Source organism: Oryx dammah, unplaced genomic scaffold, assembly GCF_014754425.2.
Source record: "Oryx dammah isolate SB20612 unplaced genomic scaffold, SCBI_Odam_1.1 HiC_scaffold_23, whole genome shotgun sequence".
NCBI classification, from domain to species: domain Eukaryota; kingdom Metazoa; phylum Chordata; class Mammalia; order Artiodactyla; family Bovidae; genus Oryx; species Oryx dammah.
Genome location: NW_024070207.1, coordinates 115,596,920 through 115,623,255, shown reverse-complemented (window position 1 = coordinate 115,623,255; position 26,336 = coordinate 115,596,920). Strand labels below are relative to the sequence as shown.

The following is a 26,336-nucleotide window of genomic DNA, read 5'->3' as shown; positions in this document are numbered from 1 at the left end:
TCCTGGTTTACACCTGTTGTCCCAGTAGATTTATTAATAGCATCCTCTGCCACTCTCAGTAGTGTCCTGGTTTGGAAGATTAAATTCTATCATCACCCTAATTTTAGCTCCTAAAAACTTTCAAGAATATATCAGCCTTTCTTAATTGTTGCAATTTATAGTTATTTTACACAATTTTGAGGCCCTTTCTTCTTTCTGTCCCATTTTTAGCATCCTTTGAACTTTAGATGGCTCCTGATAGAACCCGAAAGCCAATGGTGAGACAAAGAGGACTGCATCACACAAAGAAAACTATTGTTCATTAATAACACATATTAAGTAATTAGCATCCTTTGCTAATTAGTAATATTTTAATTATTCTGGTTGCATTTCTATTAATCAGCTATATGATTAATTCAATTGCATTATTAAGTATTTAATGAGTGCTAATGGTTTGATAGCACATACCTTCATAGCCAAAGAGAAGTAAAAACAAGAAGCCTTCTATCTTGCGTGGCATTCTCCCCTTGTCCTTGGCTGCTGCTCTTCCTTGTCAAAGTGGAGAGCTTTCCTAGGAACAGAAGCTTAACTTGAGCACTGGCCTCATTAAGCATCTTATTCCATTTAGTTCTTAGGGCTTTGGCTGAGCCCCGCTAAATTAACCCACATAGTTACTTGCCTCAACAAGTCTCAGAGAGGAAGCTAATGTCAACTGAGGTCGGTTTAGCAAAGGAAGATACTACTGGCTTTATTCTATGTTTAAATGTAAGTGAAGCAGAGGAGAAAAATAGAAACTAGCATCAGAAGACCCAGGTCTTAATCCTTTCTCTGCCATCATCTTCTAGGGGGTGACCTTGAGCAATTTCCTGCCAAGTAAGAACTAACTTCTTGAATTCTATGAAAATGACATGGATTCCCCTCTCAGAAAGCAAGTTGGCATCATGTTTATGCCTGTTTACTCAGGAAAACAGTAATTGGGAGGGTGGTCAGTTACAGACAAAGATTTACATTGCTGTGTTGTTATAATAAGACAAAATTGGAAACAATCTACATGGTCATCAAGGTGGGGATTCAGAACACCAAGCAGGGTTAAGAGCACAGATTCCCAAGACAGACTGGACTGGATGCAAATCCCAGCTCAACCAGCGGTAATGTGGCCTTGAGAAAGACAGGTAAGGTTTTTCTGTGCCTCGGTTTTCTCCTCTGGAAGATGGTGAAAATAATGCCTACTTCATAGAGTTATAGGATCAGGCTACCCACTCCAGAAGGGATAGGCTACCCCCACTTCAGTATTGTTGGGCTTCCCTTGTGATTCAGCTGGTAAAGAATTCTACTTGCAATGCGGGAACCTGGGTTCGATCCCTGGATTGGGAAAATCCCCTGGAGAAGGGAACAGCTACCACTCCTGTATTCTGGCCTGGTCCCAAAGAGTTGAACAAGACTGAGTGACTTTCACTTCACTTCATAGAGTTAGTTTGAGGCTTAAATGTGAATATATATATATATATATATATATATATATATATATATATATATAATGTTTAACGTAATTAGTTATTATTATTGTACAGCCATTAAGAATAAAGTTGATGGGGGTAAGGGGAGTTGCTTAATGGATCAGAGTTTCATAAAAATTTGTGGAGATCTTTTTCACAACAATGTGACTATACTTAGCATTTCTGAAATATACACTTAAAAACAGTCTTTTTTTTTAAAGTTAATGAAGTGATTATAACAACAAGGACAATCGTGTTACACTCCTGAGTTAGAAATGGACACAAATTTACCCACTGTATGAACAAAAACAATGTGGAAAAATGCAGAGAAAAATACTGAGTTTCCCCTTCCCTTTTTATTTCTTGGCCACCATTATTTCACCTCAACGCCCCAGTGTCCCAGAGACCTTTGCTTCATTCCTCTTGTAGAAGATGAAAAAGGTCAATATTAAAAAGATAACAATAAGCCCCCCCACCCCTCAAAAGCGATGAATTAACACAGAGGAACAAAAAGGAACTAGAGTAATGTTTAATCATTCAGTTAGCATTTTGGGGGTGTCCACAAGCCTGACGCTTACTCTATACTATGCATGGCTTCTTCATGCTTTTTTATTTTATTCTTCATTAAACAGATGACGGTCTATTTAAGGTCTATTCAACAAACCCTACTGAAGCACTACAAAGAAAAGGACTATTTTTTTCCCTCTGCTCTGTATTTTAGAATTTAATGGGAAAAAAAATTTAGTAGTAGAAATAATAATAATAAACCTTAATAATAGAACTGCAGTGAAAGCACTTCTATACTATATTTTAGTTGGAGACTGTGGGGGCGGGCTGCCCTGGTTTGTAGGGGAAGGGCGGCGCCGGGTGATGTTGGTTCCCACGAGCGCTGGATTTCCCTAGGTTGCTCCAGAGTGCCGAAGGAGACGTGGGGGTAGGACCCGGGCGGAGCGGGGGTGCCCTCGGGACAACAACACGGCCAGACCCCTACTTTTGCAGTTTCCTAGGTCGGGCGAGGGCGTGGGGATGGAAGGAGAGGGTATCTGTCACTACGCTTCTGCGATAAAAACATGCCAGAAAGTAGAGAAAAATGAAAAAAACAATTTTAACGGAGAACGAAAAGCACTTTGTATTTTCTTTCCCATTGTTAAGGAATGAAAAAACAGCCTGCCTGGCTTGGTTCCACTGGGGCTCGAACCCAGGACCTTCTGCGTGTAAAGCAGACGTGATAACCACTACACTACGGAACCTTTACGCATGACGCTCGCGTCGTTACTTTATTCATAGTGTCACAAGGGAACCAGCGCCTCTGCTGAAACCCCGCCCCTACGCCGTAACTCCGCCCCCACCGTGGCCCCGCGCCGCCTGCGGGATTTGGTGTTCGCGGCCGGGCGCGGGGCTCCGGCTCCGACGTCTGGAGCGCTTGCCCTCCGTGTCCTCTGGGTTTTTCGCCCTTGAGACCCGGGGAGGCCGAGGCGAGAGGTTACCCTCCTGGTGAGAGCGCCGCGCCACTAGTCAACCGTCCCTAAAATTTCCCGCAGCCGCGGCGTTCTCGAGATCCGCCCGGCGGGCGGAAGCGGACAGTGCCCCGCGGTACGGCCCCTTCTAGTAGATTCCCTCAGCCTGTGACGGACTCGCACTTCCCCACTTTCCCCACGGGCACACTGAGCCGCTTCCGTCAGTACAGGAAGCCTTGAGTCCGGAGCAGGGCGCACAGGAGCACCACGCGGAGGCAAAGATTCAGGCAGCGCGGGGCTGGGGGGGTGGGGTGGGGTGTCCCAGGGCGGGGGGTCATTTTTATATTGATCTTCCTTTTGTCAGCTGTGGAAAAGGCAGCTGGTCAGTCGGCCTCTTGCCCTAGGATACAGGCTCCTAATGCTCCCCAGACCTTTTCCACTACATCCTTCCCCTCCTGAAGCCCCAGGGGCTTTTGTTTGAGCTTATTTGTCTGGAGAGGGGCGGAGGCAGTAGAGACCAGCAGCCCCTTATGCCTGGGGGGGCGGCGGGGGTGAGGCAGGACCGGGCACAAGACTTGAGGGGCCCAATGCAAAAGGAAAATATCAGGTTCCTTGATCTTAAGTTACTAAGAATTCCAAAATCATGATAGGAGAGTATTAAACCCAGCGCGGCCCGAGGGAGTGCAGCCCATGAGCCTGCTGCTGTGCTTCCAGAACTGTGGTCCCCAAGAAGTGCTGGGATCATCCATTATGAAGGGCGTGTGTGTGCTCTTTTTTTCCTGGTCTTCATTGTCGGTGCCGTTCGTTTTCCCCAGTGCTTCTGGGTGGATCTTCCTTACCATCCTAGGATTGCTCGCCATCCTCAAGCTTGAAAACCCACTTAAAACCATTTGAGGGGCCTCTTTAAGTGGTGAGTTGGACATGGCTGAAGGCTATGGCTGTCCTCTTCCCAGGCATCTTCCTCTGAGGCTGGCAGAATAATGGAGAAACGACACTGATTGTATGAAAGCATCCCCTTCGGCCAACTCCTGTCTTCCTGGGAAGGCCCCCTGGAAGAAACAGGTGGGTGGAAGGTGCACTAATCTGAGGGTGGTTATCTGGATTCTAGTGCTGCCTTGGCTACTCACTAGCTGTCTAGTCTTGAATGTCAGTTCACCTCCCAAGCCTCCGTATCCGCCTTTGTGAAATGTGTGGGTTGAACTAGACACCCTTACTTTCCCCTCTGGGTCTAAATGTTATCTCTACTTTCCAGGTTGGGAAAATGGAGACACTTATCTGCCGTGTTAAGTTTTTCCACAGTAGTTAAGGGCGGGGTTAGGTTCTCTAGTACCAGGTTTCCTGTATCCTAATTAGCTCCCTGTAATGTTTACATGGGTCCCTTCCAGAATGCCTTTTTGTTGATACATTTCCAGAGGCCTCGAGCACTTGACACTGAGAGTGTGAGCCATGGGATGACTGTGAGTGGACAGCCCCTAGCCAGAGGGTGAATTCATGGAAAGACTGTGTTTCTTGCCAGTGAGCCATAATGACTCCCACGATGCCTAGTAATCAGTATATTTCACCTGTTTCCAAACCATTGTCAGTTGAAAACAAGGCTGCCAAGAATTAGGCCTAAATTGGACCCGCCAGGTGTGTTTTGGTTTGTCTCTATGGAATGCTTTGCCCTTGAGCTTTCTCTCTGCCCTTGCTCTAAGGGTTGGTTTGCCACTTGCAGGCTTTGGCCAGGTTCCCACACATAGAAAAGAGGCTGGTGCACCTCTGATGCACGCGACATAGGATTCTGCCTTTAGTGAAAAGGAAGGAGACTTCTGTTACACTCCCCAGCTGCCTTCAAGGTGTATTCACAGTCTCTGTTATTAGTAAAGTGCTATATGGTTTACAAACCATTTTCACATCCATTCCTATGAGGTAGCCATGATAACTACTACTATCTCCATTTTTCAGCTGAAGAGTTCCAGTGCTTTGCCGAGACCATTCTGCTGGTGAGTGGCAGGGCGGGGCTCATACTCAGTTTTCTGATAGCCATGTGACTTGGGGAAGCCCTTATTCCTAAAGGCTACATGTTGTTTGTATTAAGAGTGCCATTGGTCTCTTATAATATCTTGTCTTTTATAATCTGTTTCAACTGGAAGATAATTGCTTTACAATGCTGTGTTGGTTTCTGCTGTACAACAGCGAGAATCAGCTAGAAGTTTATATATGTCCTGTTTCTTTTGTGCCTTCCTGCCACCCTCTTTTGTAATTTTCTAAATGAAATCCTCAAAAGCTGGAACCAATAGCCTGTAGCCAGTCACTGTTGATGACTTTCACCTTGACACTACTAGCGTCACGGCTAGTGCCACAGCTGGCCACAATTTCACCTTGCACTTCAGTCTATGCAGTTAGATTTGTGAGGCCTGTCACCCCCAGGTCTGCCCATAATTGCTGAACAACTACCAGAGAAATAGATACACAAGCAAATAAAGACGAGAAGTCTCTTTAAACTTTTTGAGTCCTCTGATTTCTCAGAAATTTGGTACGGTTTCCCCAGCATTAGGCCTCACTGATGGAGGGTGACTCAACCAAGGAAACCACGGCCCCAAACATTGAGCTGACTTAGGAAGCTCCACTGACCTGATTTCATTTAAACGTGATTGTACTCCTTCAGTGTTTTTTTTTCAAGTATTCACTAAGGAAAGGGAGTGGTTACCTTAGTATGGCAGAGTTCACCTTATTTTTCCCTTTTTAAAGCTCATCAAGACATTTGAAACTAGTCTGTTGGAATGGGTGTTTTTTTTTTTTTTTTAAACAAATTTGTTTATTTTGTTTTTGGCACTGCTGGGTCTTTGTTGCCGTGCGGGCTTTTCTCTAGTTGCAGAGAGCAGGGGCTACTCTTGGATGCCGTGCAAGGGCTTCTCATTGTGGGGGCTTCTCTTGTTGCGGAATATGGGCTCTAGGGCACGTGGGCTCAGTAGTTGTGGCTCCCCGGCTCTAGAGAACAGGCTGAGTAGTTGTGGCGCATGGGCTTAGTTGCTCTCCAGCATGTGGGATGTTCCCAACGTAGGGATCAGACCCATGTCTCCTGTATTGGCAGGCGAATTCTTTGCCACTGAGCCACCAGGGAAGCCCTGGAATAGGTATTTGTTACTTTTTGCCCACCTACCTTTTCATAGTCGCTTACGTCACTCTGTCTTCTTACCCAGTTCAAGTTCTGTGGTCATTTTTATCACTTCTTTGCCTCTTGGTTGCTTGTCTTTGTTGGCAGAACCAGTTTGTTAAATCCAGCTCTTTCCCAACTCCACCTCTGAATATGGCCCCAGGAGGAACACACCTTCAGGCCTACTGATTTCACATTAAATTCTTGACAAAGTACCTCAGTGTGTTCTTAATGCAGCCCAGAATTATGTCTACTTTCCCTGTTCATTTGTTTTCCACCTCACCTAGAGGACAGGTTCTTGTCTTCTCTCTCTAAATTTCCTGTACCTCCTGCCCCAACCTCACCTACAACTGATGACCTTGCTTCCTTATTTCCATGAAAAAAAATGGAAGCAACCTGAAGAGGGGTAGTACCCCTCACATCTGCTCACTTGCCTGCATTTGTGCTCTTTTAGCTCTAGACCTGGCCCTGCCTCTAGATTAGGGCTTTCTGACCACAGCCCCATTGACATTTGGAACTGGGGAACTCTGTTGTGGGGGAGCTGTCCTGTGTAATGTGAGACATTTCACAGCATCCCTGGCCTCTACTCACTAGATGCCAATAGCACCATTCCCCAAGTTGTTACAACCCCAAATGTTCCCTGGGGGCTATTTGGAGCTGTCTGGAGACGCTCTGGGCTCTCATGACTGGGGTGGTGGGGCCAGTGTGCTGCTAGCATCAGTGCATAGAGAGGAGAGATGCAGTGAACCATTCTACAGTGCACAGGACAGTCCCCACCACAAGAAATATCTGTGGCCCCCAAGTCACTAGTGCCCTGGTTGAGAACTCCTGCCCTAGGGGACTTGTCTGCATTCCTGTTGACATCCAACCACCTGCTGTTGTGTATTCAAGGAAAGTACCCTACCACCTCCCTTCTTTCTCCTTCATTATTATTTACTTTCTCTCTATTGGGTCATTCCTGTCAGCATACAAACATGCTTTAATTTTTCTCATTCTTAAAAAATCATCTCTTAATCTCATTTCCACCTCAGCTACTCCCATTTCTCTGCTTTCTTTTATAGAAAAAAGAAAAACTCTTTAGAAAATATGTCCCTAGGTGCTCTCTCCAGTACCTCTTCTCCTTGTTGGAAGCGCTTACCCCTCCCAGCCTTTTTTTGTTTTTTTGTCCTCCCAGCTTTTAGGATGCCACTCTCCTGATTTTGTTTCTTACCTCACTGGTCACCCCTTCTCAGTCACCTTTGCTAGATCTCATCTCTTAGACTGCTAAACATGGGTGTTCCACAGGCCTCAGTTTGGATGTTTCTATTCATTATCACCACTCTGGTGATCTCATTTAATCTAATGACTTTAAATATGGTCGATAACCTAGATGACTTTCAAATTTATGTCTCTAGTCCAGACTTTTCTTTCAAACTCCCAGCCTTCCTGCAAAACATGTCCATTTAGATGTCTAATAGGTATTTCAGTCCTGTTCTGCCTGTGTCTTCTCCTTTCTTAGTCTTCCTTATCTTCCTTGTCTCAGATAATGGCAACCTCATCTTTCTGCATTTTTCTTTCTACATTTAGGCCTAAAATGTACATTTTACATTTTTCTACAAAATTGTACATCTTTCTACATTTAGGCCTAAAATGGAGAGAAAAATGGAAGAAATCATACTTGATTCTTTTTCCCCTCTCAACACTTCAAATTTAATCTCACTTGCAAATCCTTTTGTCTATACCATCAAGATCTATCTAGAATCTAATCACTTTCTACCATCTGCCCTGCTACCATACAAATCAAAGTCACCATCATTTTTGTCTGGATCATTGCCAAGAACCTCATATTCTGGCCTCCCAGCTTCTGCCCTTTTCTCCCTACAGACTATTCTTCACACAGTAACCAGAGTGATCTTTTTTATTTTTATTTTTTTAAAGTCCTACTTGCTGGGCATCTTCTCTCAGGCCTTGTCACCTAGGGATTTTTAAAAAAACTTTATTTATTTTTGGCTGTGCTGGGTCTTCATTGCTGCGTGGGCTTTTCTCTGGTTTCAGCAAGTGGGATCTCCTCTGGTTCGTGGGCTTCTCACTGTGGCGGCTTCTCTTGTTGGGGAGCATGGGCTCTAGGGCACTCAGGCTTCAGGAGTTGTGGTTTTCTGCTTTAGAGCACGGGCTTAGTAGTTGTGCAAGGGCTTAGTTGTTCCTTGACATGTGGGATCTTCCCAGACCAGGGTTGAACACATGTCTCCTGCATTGGCAGGTGGATTCTTCATCACTGAGCCACCAGAGTGATCCTTTCAAGACCTAAGTTAGATCATGTCACTTTTCTGTTCAAAACCCTTCAATAGCTCCCCACCTTAACTCCAGTGGAAGCCAGAGACTTACACTGGCTTGCAAGGCACTACATGATCTGATCTTCCATTTATTACCCCTCTGATCATATATCCTGTTACATTGCCTTACGGACCACACTTGGCTGCTTTGTTGTTTTTCAGTCACTAAGTCGTATCTGAATCTTTTCAATCCCATAGACTGCAGCACGCCAGGCTCCTCTGTCCTCCACTATCTCCTGGAGTTTGCTCAGATTCGTGTCCATTGAGTCAGTGATGCTGTCTAACCATCTCATTTACTTTCAATCTTTCCCAGCTTCAAGGTCTTTTCCAGTGAGTCAGCTCTTTGCTTCAGGTGGCCAAAATATTGGAGCTTAGGCATCAGTCCTTTTAATGAATATTCAGGGTTGATTTCCTTTAGGATCAACTGGTTTGATCTCCTTGCAGTCCAAGGGACTCTCAAGAGTCTCCTCCAGTACCACAGTTTGAAAGCATCAATTCTTCATCCCTCAGCCTTGTTTATGGTCCAAATGTCACATCTGTATATGACTACAGGAAAAACCATAGCTTTGACTATACGGACCTTTGTTGGAAAGTGATGTCTGCTTTTTAATATGCTGTTTAGATTTGTCATAGCTTTCCTTCCAAGGAGCAAGTGTCTTTTTTTTTTTAATTTGTTTTTAATTGGAGGATAATTGCTTTGCAATATTGTGGTTTTTCTACCATACATCAGCATGAATCAGTCATAGGTATGCATATGTCCCCTCCCTTTTAAACCTCCCTTCCCATCCCACCCTTCTAGGCTGTCACAGAGCACTGGTTTTAGGTTCCTGCATCATACAGCAAATTCCCATTGGCTGCCTGTTTTGCGTATGGTACGTATATGTTTCAGTGCTATTCTCTCAAATTGTTCCACCCTCTCCTTCCCCTGCTGTGTCCAAAAGTCTGTCCTTTATGTCTGTGTCTCCTTTGCTTCCCTGTGAATAGGATCATCAGTATCATCTTTCTAGATTCCATATATATGTTTTTTAAATTAAGTTATTTTAATTGGAGGATAATTGCTTTTCAGTACTATGATGGGTTCTGCCATACATCAACATGAATCATCCATAGGCATGCATGTGTTCCCTCCCTCCTAAATACCCGTCTCACCTCCTTCCCTACCGCATCGCTCCAGGTTGTCACATAGTACTGGCTTTGGCTTTCCTGCATCATATATCAAACTCCCACCGGCTATCTATTTTACATATGGTAATGTGTATGTTTCAATGCTATTCTCTCAAGTCATCCCACCCTCTCCTCCCACTGAGTCCAAAAGTCTGTTCTTTCTGTGTCTCCTTTGCTGCCTTGCATGTAGGATCATCAGTACCACCTTTTAGATTCCATATATATGCGTTAGTATACGATATTTGTCTTTCTCTTTCTAACTTACTTCACTATGTATAATAGGCTTGAGATTCATCCACCTCATTAGAACTGACTCAAATGCATTTCTTTTTGTAGCTGAGTAATATTCCATGGTATATATGTACCACAACTTCCTTATCCATTCATCTGCTGGTGCACATCTAGGTGGCTTCTATGTCTTGGCTATTATAAATAGTACTGTAGTGAACATTGGGGTACATGTGTCTTTTTCAGTTCTGGTTTCCTCAGGATATATGCTCAATAGCAGGATTGCTGGGTCATAGTATAGTTTTATTTGTAGTTTTTTAAGGAATCTCCACACATAGTGGCTGTATCAGTTTGCATTCCCACCAACAAGACGGTCCACTTTTTCCATATCTTCTCTAGCATGTATTGTCTGTGGACTTTTTGATGATAGCCATTCCAAAAAGTGTGAGATGATACCTCATTGTAGCTTTGATTTGCATTTCTTTAATAATGAGTGATTACCAGCATCTTTTCATGCGTTTGTTAGCCATCTGTATATTTTCTTTGGAGAAATATCTGTTTAGGTCTTCCGCCCACTTTTTGATTGGGTTGGTTGTTTTTCTGGTATTGAGCTGCATGAACTTGTATCTTTTAGAGATTAATCCTTTGTCAGTTGTTTCATTTGCTGTTATTTTCTCCCATTCTGAGGGTTGTCTTTTCACCTTATAGTTTCCTTCGTTGTGCAAAAATTTTTAAGTTTAATTAGGTCCCATTTGTTTATTTTTGTTTTTATTTCCATTACTCTAGGAGGTGGGTCATAGAGGATCTTGTGATTTATGTCAAAGAGTGTTCTGCCTATGTTTTCCTCTAAGAATTTTATAGTTTCTGGCCTTACATTTAGGTCTTAAATCCATTTTGAGTTTATTTTTGTGTATTGTGTTAGGAAGTATTCTAATTTCATTCTTTTACACATAGTTGACCGGTTTTCCCAGCACCACTTATTGAACAGATTGTCTTTTCTCCATTGTATATTTTTGCCTCCTTTGTCAGAGATAAGGTGCCCATAGGTGAGTGGATTTATCTCCAGGCTTTCTATCTTGTTCCATTGATATATATTTCTGTTTTTGTGTCAGTACCATACTATCTTAATGATTGTAGCTTTGTAGTAGTCTGAAGTCAGGAAGCTTGATTCCTCCATCTCCATTTTTTTTTCCTTAAGATTGCTTTGGCTATTTGGTGTCTTTTATGTTTCCATACAAATTGTGAAATTATTTTTTCTAGTTCTTTGAAAAATACCATTGGTAGTTTGATATAGATTGCATTGAATCTGTAGATTGTTTTGGGTAGTATAATCATTTTCACAATATTGACTCTTCCTATCCAAACATGGTGTATCTCTCCATCTGTTTGTGTTGTCTTTGATTTCTTTCATCAGTGTCTTATAAATTTCTGCATACAAGTCTTTTGTTTTTCTAGGTAAATTTATTCCTAAGCGTTTTATTCTTTTGTTTACAATGGTAAATGAGATTGTCTCCTTAATTTCTCTTTCTGATTTCTCATTGTTAGTGTATAGGAATGCTAGGGATTTCTGTGTATTAATTTTTTATCCTGCAACTTTACTATATTCATTGATTAGCTCTAACAATTTTCTCATGGCATCTTTAGGGTTTTCTATGTAAAGAATTCATGTCATCTGCAAATAGTTTTACTTCTTTTTCAATCTGGATTCCTTTTATTTCTTTTACTTCTCTGATTGCTATGGCTAGGACTTCCAAAACTGTGTTGAATAGTAGTGGTGAGAGTGGGCACCCTTGTCTTGTTCCTGATCTTAGGGGAAATGCTTTCAGTTTTTCACCATTGAAGATAATGTTTGCTGTGGTTCATTGTATGTGGCCTTTATTATGTTGAGGTATGTTCCTTCTGTGCCTACTTTCTGGAGAGTTTTTTTTTTTTTTTAAATCATAAATGGCTGTTGAATTTTGTCAGCTTTCTCTGAATCTATTGAGATGATCATATGGTTTTTATCTTTTGTTAATATGGTGTATCAAATTGATTGGTGCAGTTCAGTTCAGTCGCTCATTCGTGTCCAACTCTTTGCGACCCCGTGAACCTCAGCATACTAGGCCTCCCTGTCCATCACCGACTCCTGGAGTTCACCCAAACCCATGTCCATCGAGTTGGTGATGCCATCCAACCGTCTCATCTTCTGTCATCCCCTTCTCCTCCTGCCCCTAATCTTTCCCAGCATCAGTGTCTTTTCCAATGAGTCAACTCTTCGCATGAGGTGGCCAAAGTATTGGAGTTTCAGCTTCAACATCAGTCCTACCAATGAACACCCAGGACTGATCTCCTTTAGGATGGACTGGTTGGATCTTGCAGTCCAAGAGACTCTCAAGAGTCTTCTCCAACACTACAGTTCAAAAGCATCAATTCTTCTGTGCTCAGCTTTCTTCACAGTCCAACTCTCACATCCATAGATGACCACTGGAAAAACCATAGCCTTGACTAGACTTGACTTGACTTTGTTGGCAAAGTAATGTCTCTGGTTTTGAATATGCTATCTAGGTTGGTCATAACTTTCCTTCCAAGGAGTAAGCGTCTTTTAATTTCATGGCTGCAGTCCCCATGTGCAGTGATTTTGGAGACCAAGAAAATAAAATCTGTCATTGCTTCCACTTTTTCTCCTTCTATTTGCCATGAGGTGATGGGACCAGATGCCATGATCTTAGTTTTTTGAATGTTTAATTTCAAGCCAGCTTTGTCACTCTCCTTTTTGACCTTCCTCAAGAGGTTCTTTTGTTCCCCTTCATTTTGTAGCATTAGAGTGGTATCATCTGCATATCTAAGGTTGTTGATATTTCTCCCAGTAGTCTTGATTCCAGCTTGTGAATCATCCAGCCTGGCATTTCACATAATGTACTCTGCGTATAAGTTAAATAAACAAGGTGGCAGTATCCAGCCTTGTTGTACTTCTTTCTCAATTTGGAACCAGTCCTTTATTCCATGTCCTTTTCTAACTATCTCTTCTTGACCTGCATACAGGTTTTTCAGGAGATGAGTAAGGTGGTAGGTTATTCCCATCTGTTTAAGAATTTTCCATAGTTTGTTGTGATCCACACAGTCACAAGCTTTAGTGTAGTCAATTAAGCAGCTGCTGCTGCTAAGTCGCATCAGTCATGTCCGACTCTGTGTGACCCCATAGACGGCAGCCCACCAGGCTTCTCTGTCCCTGGGATTCTCTAGGCAAGAATACTGGAAATGGTTGCCATTTCCTTCTCCACAATTAAGCAGAAGCAGATGTTTTTCTGGAATTCCCTTGCTTTCTCCATGACCCAGTGAAGGTTGGCAGTTTGGTGTCTGATACCTTTGCCTTTTCTAAGTCCACCTTGAACATCTGGAATTTCTTAGTTCACATATTGCTGAAGCCTAGCTTAAAGGATTTCGAGTATAATCTTGCTAGCGTGTGAAGTGAGCGCAGTTGTATGGTACTTTTAACATTCTTTGGCATTACCCTTCTTAGGGATTGGAATGAACACTGACCTTTTTCCAGTCCTGTGGCCACTGTTGTTTTCCAAATTTGCTGGCATATTGAGTCCAACACTTTAACAGCCTCATCTTTTAGGATTTTAAATAGCTCAGTTGGAATTACGTCACCTCTCCTAGCTTTGTTCTTGGTAATGCTTCCTAAGGCCCACTTGACTTCACATTCCAGAATGTTTGGCTCTAGGTGAGCTAATGCACCAGACCACATTTATCTTAGTCAATAAGACCTTTTTTGTGTAGTTTTTCTGTGTTTTCTTGCCACCACCTCTTTTTTTGTTGTTGTTAATATTTATTTATTTGACTGCTTAGTTGTGGCATGAAAACTCTTAGTTGTGGCACGTGGGATCTAGTTTTCTGACCAGAGATCAAACTGAGGCCCCCTGCATTGGGAGTTCAAAGTCATAGCTACTGGACCACCAGGGGAGTCCCTTGCCACCTCTTCTTAAATCTCATCTGCTTCTGTTAGGTCCTTACTGTTTCTGTGCTGTATTATGCCCATCCTTACAAGAAATGTTCCCTTGATATCTCCCAGTTTTCTTGAAGAGATCTTTAGTCTTTCTCATACTATTATTTTCCTGTTTCTTTGCACTTTTCATTTAAGAAGGCCTTCTTATCTCTGCTTGCTATTCTGTGGAACTCTGCGTGCAGTTGGGTATATCTTCCCCTTTCTCCCTTGTTTTTTGCTTCTCTTCTTTTCTTAGCTATTTGTAAAGCCTCCTCAGACAACCACTTTGCCTTCTTGCAGTTTCTATTTCTTTGGCATAGTTTTGGTTATTGCCTCCTCTGTCCACAGTTCTTTAGGCATCTGTCTACTAGATCTAATCTCTTGGGTCTGTTAGTCACTTCCACTGTATAATCATAAGGGATTTGACTTAGGTCATACCTGAATGGCTTAGTGGTTTTCACAACTTTCTTCAATTTAAGCCTGAATTTTGCAGTAAGGAGTTCATGATCTGAGCCACTGTCAGCTCCAGGTCTTGATTTTACTGACTGTATAGAGCTTCTCTGTCTGCAAAGAATATGATCAATCTGATTTTAGTATTGATCATCTGGTGGTGTCCATGTGCAGAGTCTTCTGTTGTGTTGTTGGAAAAGGGTGTTTGCTATGACCGGTGTGTTCTTTTGGCAAGACTCTGTTAGCCTTTGTCCTGCTTCATTTTGTACTCCAAGGCCAAATTTGCCTGTTACTCCATATATCTCTTAACTTCCTACTTTATCATTCCAGTCCCCTGTGATGAAAAGGACATCTTTTTTGGGTGTTAATTCTAGAAGGTGTTGTAGGTCTTCATAGAACTGTTCAACTTCAGCTTCTCTGGCATCAGTGGTTGGGGTATAGACTTGGATTACTGTGGTATTGAATGGTTTGCCTTGGAAACAAACTGAGATCATGCTGACGTTTGTGAGATTGCACCCAAGTACTGCATTTAGGACTCTTGTTGACTATGAGGGCTACTCCGTTTCTTCTAAGGGATTCTAGCCCAGCAGTAGATATAATGGCCATCTGAATTACATTCTCTCATTCCTGTCCATCTGAGTTCACTGATTCCTAAGATATTGATATTAATTCTTGCCATCTCCTGCTTGACCATGTCCTATGTACCTTGATTCATGAACCTAACATTCCAGGTTCCTATGCAGTATTGTTCTTTACAGCATCAAACTTTACTTTCACCACCAGACACATCCACAACTGACCATCATTTCCGCTTTTGCCTAGCCATTTCATTCTTGCTGAATCTATTAGTAGTCGCTTGCCAGTCTTTCCCAGTAGCATATTGGACACTGTACAACGGGAGAGGCATGCATCTTGTGGTGTCATACTGTTCTGCTTTTTCATACTGTCCATGGGCTTCTCCAGGCAAGAATACTGGAGTGGTTTGCCATTTCCTCCTCCTCTGGACCACATTTTGCCAGAACTCTTCACTATGACCCTTCCTTCTTGGGTGGCCCTGCATGGCATAGCTCATAGCTTCACCGAGTTACACAAGCTCCTTCTCCATGACAAGGCTGTGATCCAAGATCCAGGGTCTTGCCTGCTTACTGTTCCTCAAACACAGTAGGCCTTTTCTGCCTCAGGGCCTTTGCACATGCTATTCTCGCAGCCTTTACTGCTCTTTCTCTGTGTCACCGCACTGCTCTCTCACCTTGCTCAGGTATTTGCCCAAATATCTTCTCAGCAATCCTCCCCTGACTGCCCTGTTTAAAATTGCTATTTTCCTTTCCCCTTCACCCTGGAAACTCAATATCCCCCTTTCCTGCTTTATTTTTCTCTACACTGCACCGCCATGTGATTTTCTAGATATTTATTTATTTCTAAATATTTTCTGCCCCTTATCATTCTCAACCAGAAAGTTCTGTGCGGGCATGGATTTGGTTTTGTTCACTGTTATATTCTGTGGAATCTAAGTAGGGCCTGTTACATAGTAACCATTCCATAAAAATATCTTGAATGGAGCTGTTCAAGATTGGAGATGACTCATGCTAGGTCAATCAGTCCCAGTCAGAGCTTATTCTGGGCCTTTTGTGTGAATTCCTGAGAGGAGACATTTCCTTGTTCACCCTGGACTCAGTGTCAGATAATCCAGAGGCTGGGGGTTCTGTTGCCATCTGACTATTGCATGATATCACATGGGCTCTGAGTTGCCTACAGCAGAAGCTTCTTGCCCCAGATATTTACTGCTCTTCCCAGGTGGGATTTTTAGACCATTGCCCCATGGATAGGCTTGACCGAGTGACTTATTTTCAGCAGTTGGATGTGGGCACAAGTGATGTGCCTCACTTCCCAGCAGAGGTGTGAAGGTCAGCCTGTGGGGTGCTGCTTTGATATTTCCCGTTTGTTATGAGTATAGCAATGCCCCAGAGAGAGGTTGGCCCAAGTCTTAGAGGAAAGATCACATGTTACTGAACTGCAGCCAGCCTGCACAAAACAGGAGTGAAAAATAAACCTTGAGAAGTGTAAACTACTGAGATTTAGGGTATAACATCATCTAAGCTGATTCAACACTTCTCCTAGTTTAAGAACAAAATATTTATTAAAGGGTATTTGGTGGCCCAGAGGCTCTCCGAGAAGGCTGGCTTTGGAGACTCTAAAGCCAGGAATAATGTCTGAATATCATTGCAGGGCTGTACCAGCAGAGAGACCTGCCCACGGCTGCCCCTTTTGAATACAGACTTAGAAACTCAAGCCTGTGATGGGGTCCAGAGTCTCTGGTACTGCTGTCTCTGCAAACTAACTATGGCGGATGACGGCTTTCATAATCCCTTGACTCCTTCTGTTGCTCTCTTCTAAACTGAGGTCTCTGGCAGAGCCTGGGTTACACACCTGTGCTCCTGCTATGAAAGAGGCTGGGAGAGCAAATTTCTTGTTTCTCCTTGAGGATTCAAATGTGGAGAATTACTGAAACATAGGGAGGATGTTGAGAAGTTAATGTGGATGATCACAAGGTTTGAGAGACACCAGTTTGAAGCCTGAGAATAGAGCCAACAGTGAGGAATTGGAGGTGAGAAACAGAGTAACCAGGTACTGTCATTTAAGGCCTTGACCAAGTCAGGCCTTAGGTCTCCTCGTTGAGTCGTCAGCTGTCAGAAGGGTGCATTTCCAGTTTTGCTGAGGCCAGCAGGAGTTGGCCTTACTGACTCTTGCAACAGAAGGAGTCCTGATGACTCATGTCTGGAATGGATGGGCATCACCACAGTGGGCTGGCAGTGCCTTCTTGGCTCAGACACTGGGAGGTTTTGTTGCCTTAGGTTCTGAGGAAATGAGGACAGAGGCTGATGGTCATGGGAATGGCTGCTCTGACAGCTCAGGGTTTTGGTTTTCCGGCCTGGAGAGCCGTCAGTTCTCAGATGCGGCAGGCCACTTGTCCCCGCTGATTACAGTAACCAGGATGGGTGAGGCTACAGAGTGGCCAACACATCTACGGCAGATACTGCTAGTTGCTTATTCAATATTCATTCTTCTTTTTGTCAGTAATAAAAATAAACATTTGTAGAATGCTTGCTATGTTAGAGACTGTTCAGACTCTTTACCCATATTAACTCATTTAATCCTCCCAAGAAACCTATGAGAAAGGGACTGTTACTATGGTTAGTTTACAGAAGAGAAAACTGAGTCACAGAATAATTACGTAACTAAGTCACAAACCTAAGTAAATGAAGGAGTAGGGTTTTACATCCAGGCCATCTGGCTCCATTATCTGTATTTAACCTCTACACCACACTTCCTGATTTTGTTTGACTCAGGAATGTGTCCAACTAGGATTGATTTCCTGGGTTCCCTTACAGTTAGAAGAGACTGTGTGATGTAATTCTGGCCAATGACTTGTATAGAAGTAGGTGGGCTTCCAAAACCATTTCTTTAAAAGGAGGTTGACTCAGTTGGTATGCCCCATTTTGCCTTTAGCTTCACTTTCTCCTCGGAATGTACATAAAATGCTGGAGGGAGCGCAGCCATTTTGTGATCATGCGCTGACAATTGTGAAGAAGAAAGCTACATTGCTCAGCAGAAAGAAGGAAGCTACCTGGGTCCCAGCCCCAAATTTACTACTTCCAGACTCTCGATTACATTTGAAAAGTGAAAGTACTGATTTCTAATGCTGCTGTTTAGTGAGAGTTTCAGTTTTGTGAAGGAAAATACAATCCCCATTGATTGAGTATTTCCACATTTCTCTCCTGTACCATTTTGACAGCGTATTTAATCTGCCCACCAGTTACTGAGGGACTGCTCCTCAGTGTCTCAGTTCCTTTGTTTATTGTCACATACCTGCAATATGTTTACGAGTTCAGTATTGGGTAGTGTGGAGTTTTTTTTTTAAGTGTATGACATGGCCCCATCTCAAGGAGTTTAGAGAACATTAATTAACCCAAAGGACTAATTTGTTTCAAGATGTTAATGGATGATAATGGCTTGATATGTTTTTCCTAACTTCGGATGTTACTGAATTTTTTTTATGTTATTGACTTTTAATTAGACTCTGTCTCTTCTCTCTTAAAGAGAAGGCAGGAGAGGGGGCAGGGTGATATGCAAAAGCCTATCTATTAGGAAAGGTGGCTTTGTGTGGTATTCCTCTCGACACCAGCTATATGTCATCTACAAAATCACCTGCAGTCACATTCAGTGAGCTTAGACTTGATAGATAGCCACTCAAGAAAGAAACAGATCAACTGAAAATACTTTGTCTCCCCCTCCCTTATTTCTACTATTCAAGATGCCTCCAGTTTCTAAAGTCACTCCCCTGGGACTGTGTAACTGAGCACAGAGCAGTTTGGCTACTCCCCAAAGTGGCTACTCCTACAGAACCCTGCTTAAAAGGAAGTGACTGATAGTGGCATCCAGCCAATGCTAATTGGTGACAGAAATGACATTTCCCTCTGATTCTCCCAAACTTACTGTCTTTAGATTTCTAAGTGGATTCAACTGTGCACACAATGGGACTTGCCTATAAGCTTTCTTTATAGTTTGATGGGAAGATTTCAAGAGTGGTGGAGGTGTTAAATTAAGATCATCTTAGTGTTTTTGTTAGTGATTTTAAGTGTTTTTGACTTTTTGGGATACAATTAGGGTATAGTCTGAAGGCTATATATAATGATAAAACCAAAACCAATTAGTAGGTTGTTTAACGCAGTTAGAGGCTGTCTGCAGGCTAGCAGCTTTCCTTTGCTAAATCTTGTTAAAATGCAGTGGGTTCTATTTTGTGCAGAATGAGCAGGCTGCCATGACAACTGTCTGTGAATATTATTTCAATATTAGTCATAGGTTTCCAGTGTTTGCCTCTGGGTCCAACGTTCATTCTAAAACCCAGATGCACATCTATTCTTAAAGGCGTTCTCCTGGACGTGTTTGCAAAAAAACAAAAACAAAACAGTTTCAACCAGCTGTTAATTTTTTTTTCTCTTTTCGAAGAGAAATTTCAATGAATTCACACAATTGAAAATTGTAGATTTTATTGCTGTTCTTTTCTTTGGAAAAGGTGAGTTGGATATGAATTTTTATTGTGCTTGACTGTAGATTTGATTAAGTAGATTCAATAGGAACCTGGAGATTACTCATATTGCCTGTCTTTAGTTACATGCCCACCTGAACTCTCCCTTTTGCTGGGAGAAGAGGATGTGTGAGCTGCCTAGGCCTGTGTTGTGTGCCTAGCCCTGGGCAGTCATTGTTGCTTGGCAAGTGGGCTCATGCTGATTGAATTAAACCAGTTCAATCTCACACTTAGAGTGGAGGGTGGTGTCAATCCCATGCAAACCACAGGGCTTAGTATAGGGACAGAATTGAGCTCAGAAAGGAAAATTAGGGTACTATTGTAAGGGATCAAGGGGCAATATTTGTCGGCCACCTGGTTAGGCAACAGAATGTTGGGCAAATAAGATTATTTTTTGAATACTAACTATAAGCCAGGCACTACTCAAAACTGCTTTACAAGTGTATTGGTTAGAGAATGTGTTTGGCTGCATGTGATGAGGTAAGTGAAATAACAGGGACTTAATGCAGAGGAGTTGGCTTTTACCTCAGGTGACATTAAGTCAGGAAAGAAGCCACTTCACATAATTTGTGTCCCAGGCTCTCCTCCAGTCTTTCTGCATTATCATTCTCAGCATTAGCCTCTTGTCCTAATGCACTTAAAAGGGCTGCTTCTCCTCTAGGTATTATGTCATGCTTCCAGACACAGTGGGGGAAGGGTAAAAGCAAAGGGCTCCTGACAGCTAAGTCTTCTCTTTTTTTTTAATCAGGAAAATGGCTTTTCTGGGAGTCTCAGCCACTAGATTTCTCCTTATATCTCATTGGCCAGAACAGAGTCACATGACCACCCCTAACCACTGGGGATCCTAAAAAATGACGTTTTGGTGGCTGGGCCCATTGCCATCAAAAGGAAAATTAGGGCTTTATTGGTATGGAAAAAAAGGAGAACAGATACTGGCTAGGCAACTATCCGTGGCTGCCACAATGTGTATGAACCCGTGTATTCCTTATATCAACTCAGTGTGAGCAGTGGTATTACTATCTCAGTTTATAAGAAGCAGACACAAAGGTTGTGTAATTTTCCCAAGCTCACACACAACTGTTAAGTGGTGGCTGTAGAAAATGACCCCAGGCAATCTGACTGTGAAATTGAAGTCTCTGATGCTCCTAAGCACATCCTGACCCACAGACCAGGCCACATTTCTTCTCCAGGATGTGTATACACTCAGGAAATGTAGGCCTCGCCTAGAAATGGTACCTAATATCTGTTTAGCACTTTATAGTTTATGAAGGATTTTCCACTTAGATTTTTCCATTTAAATGTTATCCCCATTTTTAAAATGAGAAGGCACTTGGAGAAGTAATAAACGTTTCCTAAGGTACCCGGCTTGTATTAATAAGTGACAGAGCTGATATTTCCTTGAAATTGCAAGAATTTACTCCTGGTCCCCTTTCCTAACCCTCCTATTCTTCCATGTACAGAGACTTTTTTAATTTTTAAAAACGACTACTTTCTCCAGACCCTATATTAACTTTATAGCCTTCTTAGGAAAAACAGTGTAGAGAAATCTTGAATCTGCCACCAGCTCGTTTACGTAGTATCCGTTTCACATAACCACATCAGCAGGAGCATGGCATATGAGGCAGACATACCAGTTTAGTGGCGGAAACAGAGGCCTAAGTGGGGAGGTTATTTGTATCTCATGTAATATAAAATCCAGAGTTTTAATCGAAATGTGAGTATATTCATTACAAATAGCTCTTATCTCCCTGTTAAAGTAAGAGAGTCATGAAACATGTAGAATTTTCCTGTTCTCAGTTACATCAGGTTAATTTGAATACATATCCTTAAAACTGTTTTGTAAATCCGACTTATGAAATAAGAATAACAATCCACCTCACTAGGGCAGATTCGTGAGGTTTTAGTACATTACTGATACATCAATTTGCTTATGATTGTTATTTCTTTCATTCTTTGCAAATATTTGAAATCTTTAGTTTATGGCATTGTTTCATTTATATATCACAACATTCTCATGTTCTGCTGATACTGAGTTGACTGTGAAAAAGACAAAAGCATTGTAGAATATATTTGACTTTAAAAGCTGTGGAAGAGTGGGTTGAAAAAGAAATAGAGATTTAAAAAAAAAGCCATACTGTGTTACAGAGTAGTACCTCTCAAAGTACGCCTCAGCGTCCCTTGGGAATTCATTAGCACTCCAGATTCATGAGCCAACTCCAGACCTACTGAATCAGAACTTCTAGGGGCTGGGCGCAGGCATCTGTGTTTTAACAGGGTCCCCAGGTTGTCTATAAGCATAACAGAGTTTGAGAAGCACTATTTTAGAGAGTTTTATGTAAATGAATAACTTTTGCCCTTTTGGGGATATTAGTGAAAATACTAACTTCAGCTTTAGTAAACTAAGACTCATTAAACCCTAGTTTTTCCTTTGAAAGTCCCTAAATCATAGAGTCCACATATATACTCCAGAGTCTAGAACAGTGCCTGGCATACAGTAGGGGCTCAACAAATATTTGTTGGATGAATATATGAATAAAACCAAGACAAGAGTAAGTATTCTTTAACAAAATTCTCTAAAAACCTTTCCAAAGTCTTCACCATAAACTTGTAGTCATCTGAGGCAATACTAACAAATGTTTTGAAAAGAAAGCCATGGGTATTTCCTAGGCCTTGCTTTAGCTAATAGTTTCAATATTCCTTCAAGAAACCAACTGTTCTTTGTTCTCTATGTTCATGAAAACAAACATGGTTGACAGGGAGGTAATAGTTGGCAAAAAGTAAGCTTGGAGAACGTGGAAGCTACCTTCCCAGTAAGCAGGAAGTGGTTCTCTCATCCAGGTTGTGTTGTTCTCATTCCATTGGCAGGTACAGTCATACCTGCGTTCATCATTATGGAGTTGCCAAGACAACCTTAAGAGTCATTCTAGAATCTCCATCTGGAAAATTCTAGATGAGGCTGAGGACTCCTCTTCAAGTAAGATCTGTAAGCATGATGATGGATTGTGTCCTGAGTCTGCAGGTCAGGCTAAAAGACTGAACAACCAACAATATGAAAATCTAGGAGTTTTACTTTCCTTCAACCTTTGTGGAACTGGTAAAACTTAGAGGGAAGGGTAAGAACTCTTAAAGGAGCAGATAAATTGAATGAAATCTGGGTAGACATGGAACCATATGTTCTTCCTGTTTAGTTGTTTGGCCAGCTCTAGTAGAGTTAATGTTTTATGTATTGAGTGTGTCATACTTCAGTGTATGTAGTATTGAAGCTGTCTTTATTAGGGTAGAGTTGGATCACTCTGATGTAATGGGATGAGTACTGGCCACCAAGTCATAAGACGATGATGTTGGGAGGCTACTTAACCTATCTGGGCCTGACTTCCTCTCTCAGAAAACGAAGGGCCTTTCTGAACAAGTCCAGAGGACCAGAGTATCTTACCACATCACAACCTGGTGTGGGGCTCTGGGACATGACCCTTGTGATATCTTGCAAGGGGACTCTGCTGTCTGGCCTAGATCAGTTTTGCCCAATTCCCTGTGCTTTTACATGAGAGGGGATAGTGTAAATGTATATTCTTTGTTTCACTTTTGTCTTGGAATGATGGATTATAGCTCCTGCTGAAGGAGAAAAAAAAAGTAAGGAATTAGCATTGCTCTGCCATTGACTCATGCTAGATGTCAAACAGAGACACAATAACAAGCTGAAAGAACAGATAGTGGCAATATTTAAAAATATCCACAACTCTCTAAATAAGAAGCAGTTCTGATAAGGCTATTTGGAATTCATGTAAAACAGCAAACACCCATAATTCTGAAAATCTGAATTGTACATTTTGCCAAGGTTATTTACTTCTGTGCATTAATTATAGATAAAGGTATATTAGATTTCATGATAATACGTATCTCGCTTGGTTTACAGATACCCCTCTCTCCTGAGCCTTTTCCTTTCCAGATTGTTCTGTTTTTAGTCTCCTTTGTTTTATCCCTCCTCCTCGTTCCCTTTTAATGTCTCTGTTCCTAGGCATCTGATTTTGCCCCTGTTGCCTCTAACTTTACAAGTGCTCCCTCTGATCACTTTAGCTGTTATTGATAACCTGATAACCTCTTTAATCAGAATCTGCAGACCTGATTTATTTTCTAGGCTTTAAAAAGGGCCTCTGCTGCCCATGGGACATTTTAACTTGTTAGGGTGTCACTCACTAGACTGTAAATGACCAGAGGGCAGGGACCGTGTGTGTTTTGTCCACTGTTGTACCCCCAGGGCGCAGTGCAGTGCCCAGCACCTGGTAGATACCCAGTGAACATTGTTGAAGATGTGATGGATCCATCTAGTATTCCAGACTAGAAACTTTGGAATCCTTATCAATGCCTCTATCCCCCTTGCTCCCTGTACCCAGGCTGGGACCAGTGGGTTTATTTCCTAAAAGGCTTTCACATTTGGCCTCTCCTCTCCATTTGTACTGCTACTGCCTTAATTCAGCCTTGTCATTGATCTCTTGGACCATTGCAGGCGCTTCCTCATTGGTCTTCCTCTGGCTGGCATTTCACCAGGTCATTGCCATGTGAGCCGCAGAGTCATCTTCCTAAAGTGTGAATCTAATGAGATTACTCTCAGGCTTCTCTGCACTCAATCAGAGTTTGCAGTCTGGCAGCCTCACAGTGGAGTCTGTACAGTGCTCTGAGAAAGCGAGAATTATTGCTGCATTTCATTGATTCTGAGAGACACATTTTTCCACATTTTAGCACCTCTGAAATTGGGATGTGCCTTAAAATCAATGGTGTGTCACAGTTAGATGAGTTGCTTTTTTGTTTCTTATTGGTACATAAAGTAATGATACACCTTGTAATCGATGGCATCTTAAGTTTGTAGAGGTATACTCATACTGGCATTTAAAAATACAGAGATTGTATGTAAAAGCATGTCCGGCTTCTTTTGAAAAATTACAGCAGGCAGTGCTGGGCTGGGAGTTGTGGACAGCTGCCACCCCATTTGGACGGAAACTCTCTACAGTGCCCCATCATCTCCGCCCCGGCTGCTTCGTTCATTTCTGTTATGGACTCCAGCCCATGTCAGCATTTGAAATTGCAGTCTTTGACTGCTAGATAAAAGTAGGAATTCTTTGCTGTGATTTGAGAACAGTCACAGTTGGCAGCAGTCCACCTCCTCAGGTTCACATCCCCATCTTCTGCTGTATAGACATTCTACCCACCCCAGTCTCAGGAGACTTAACTCAAATGTAGTGTGCTCCCAATTTCCCTGGAATGCCGTTCTCTACCTTGTACGCTCTAGGAAATGTCTCCTGACTTGTCCTGGCAGGGCTCGTATCCTTCTGGGCTCTGGTAGTACATGGCGTATCTTTGTACCTGATCTTGGGTGGCCTCAGCCTGTAGTGGCTTGAAGCAGGATTTTGGTTCCCGGCCAGAGACTGAGGCCGATTATAGACGGTGAAGGCACCGAATCCCAGCCACTAGACCAATGGTCAGTGACAGGGCCCTGGCTCTTCAGCTCTGCAGAATTCACACGAAAATGGAAAGTAGTGAAACAAGTCAAGTGTTTATTAGGAGGTAAAGGGTACGGTACGTGTGGATAGACACATGGGCAGGCTCAGAGAGAGTTGTGCCCTCCTGGTGGTTTGAATCACTTAAAAAAATATTATTTATTTATTTAACTTTCGGCTGCACTCGGTCTTTGTCGCTGCTTACAGGCTTTGTCTAGTTGTGGCAAGTGGTGTAGTTCTAGTGCACAGGCTTCTCGTTGTGGTGGCTTCTCTTGTTGCAGAGCACGGGTTCTAGGCATGCAGGCTTAGTAGTTGTGGTGCATGGGCTCAGTTGCCCTGAAACATGTGGGATCTTCCCAGACCAGGGGTTGAACCAGTGTCCCTTGCATTGCAAGGTAGATTTCTTAACCACTGGACCACCAGGGAAACCCCTTGAAACACTTTGGTGGGGCATTCCTTCCAGGTTTCCTTTGGCCAGTCATTTTGATTTCTCTGGTTCTGAGTCCGTATTTGGCATATCTCAAAATCCTCTCATGTGTGCATACTCATCTCTTTGCCAAGGTGGACTCTGGTGAAGAGGCTTATGGGAAGTTGACATCACTTACTGTGAGGTGATGTCCCCTCCCTTTTCGACCTCTAAGGAGCCTTTCTGCACATGTGTAGTCAGGGAGGTCTCCTTGACTTTGAGAAGTAGGAATATGTGGTCTTTTATCTCTTATCTGGGTAGGGCCCAACCTCCTCCATCATCCCGCTTTTATGCAGTTTCTGTCCATTGCAGAGAAACTGTTCAACCTGGGGCATGTCTGTCTCCTGCCTCATACCTACACCTTCTGTCTTAAAATTATTTGTGGATGGCCTGTATCCCTCGTTACACTATGAATCTGGTAGGGAAATGAATCAGAATGTTTTCATTTTTGTATCTGCCTCATAGCTGGAACCTGCTCAGTAAGTATCTGTTAGGTAAAGGATGAATGGGTTGCTTTTTCTCACTGGGGTCTCTGATTTTGAGTTTTGCCCATGGATAGCTAAAAGTGAAGTCCAGCACAAGGACAAGTGTATTCCTTAGTGCTCATAGTTTACATTGGCAGGCACTGGTTCTGGCATTGCTTTAGGAAGACCCTTGGCAGTCACAGTCAGCCCATGCGGACTTTAATGTCTGCAGACCCAAAGGCACTAAGGCACCAAGGGCAGCTCTGAAGTTGTTTTAAAAAATTATCTTTAAATTAGTGTACAGTAAAACCGACTTGTACAGTTCTTCAAATTTTAACACTTGGGTAGGTTAGTGTCACCTCCACCATAATCAGGATACAGAACATCACCTCCAAAACTCCTTGCTCTTCTTTGTAGTCACATTTTCCCTTACCCCATAAGCCTTGGCAGCCATTAATCAGCTCTCCATTACTACAGTTTTGTCTTTTTGAGAATGTCCTATAAGTGTACTCAACGTTTTAAGCCTGACTTCTTTCAGCATAATACCTTTGAAATTCACCCAGGTTGTCTTTATCAGTAGTTTGTTCCTTTTTATTGGTAATTAATACTACATTGTATGGCTGTCCTGCAGTTTGTATG

The 26,336-nt window shown here is 42.5% G+C and overlaps 1 protein-coding gene and 1 non-coding gene across 4 annotated transcripts in view; one reads left to right on the top strand and one right to left on the bottom strand.

Annotated features, from left to right (window-relative positions):
• Nucleotides 1-2,652: 2,652 nt before the first annotated feature.
• On the bottom strand, nt 2,653-2,725 carry TRNAV-UAC. The gene has a single exon. It is a non-coding gene; the product is annotated as a tRNA-Val (tRNA).
• Nucleotides 2,726-2,868: 143 nt separating this feature from the next.
• PPEF1 (protein phosphatase with EF-hand domain 1) overlaps nt 2,869-26,336 on the top strand; it is a 155,182-nt gene continuing 131,714 nt past the window's right edge. For all 3 annotated transcript variants that reach the window (XM_040266542.1, XM_040266543.1, XM_040266541.1), the window contains exons 1-3: nt 2,869-2,969; nt 3,748-3,994; nt 4,877-4,914. The gene's annotated coding sequence lies outside the window, so the exon portion shown is untranslated. The remainder of the gene's footprint in view (nt 2,970-3,747; nt 3,995-4,876; nt 4,915-26,336) is intronic.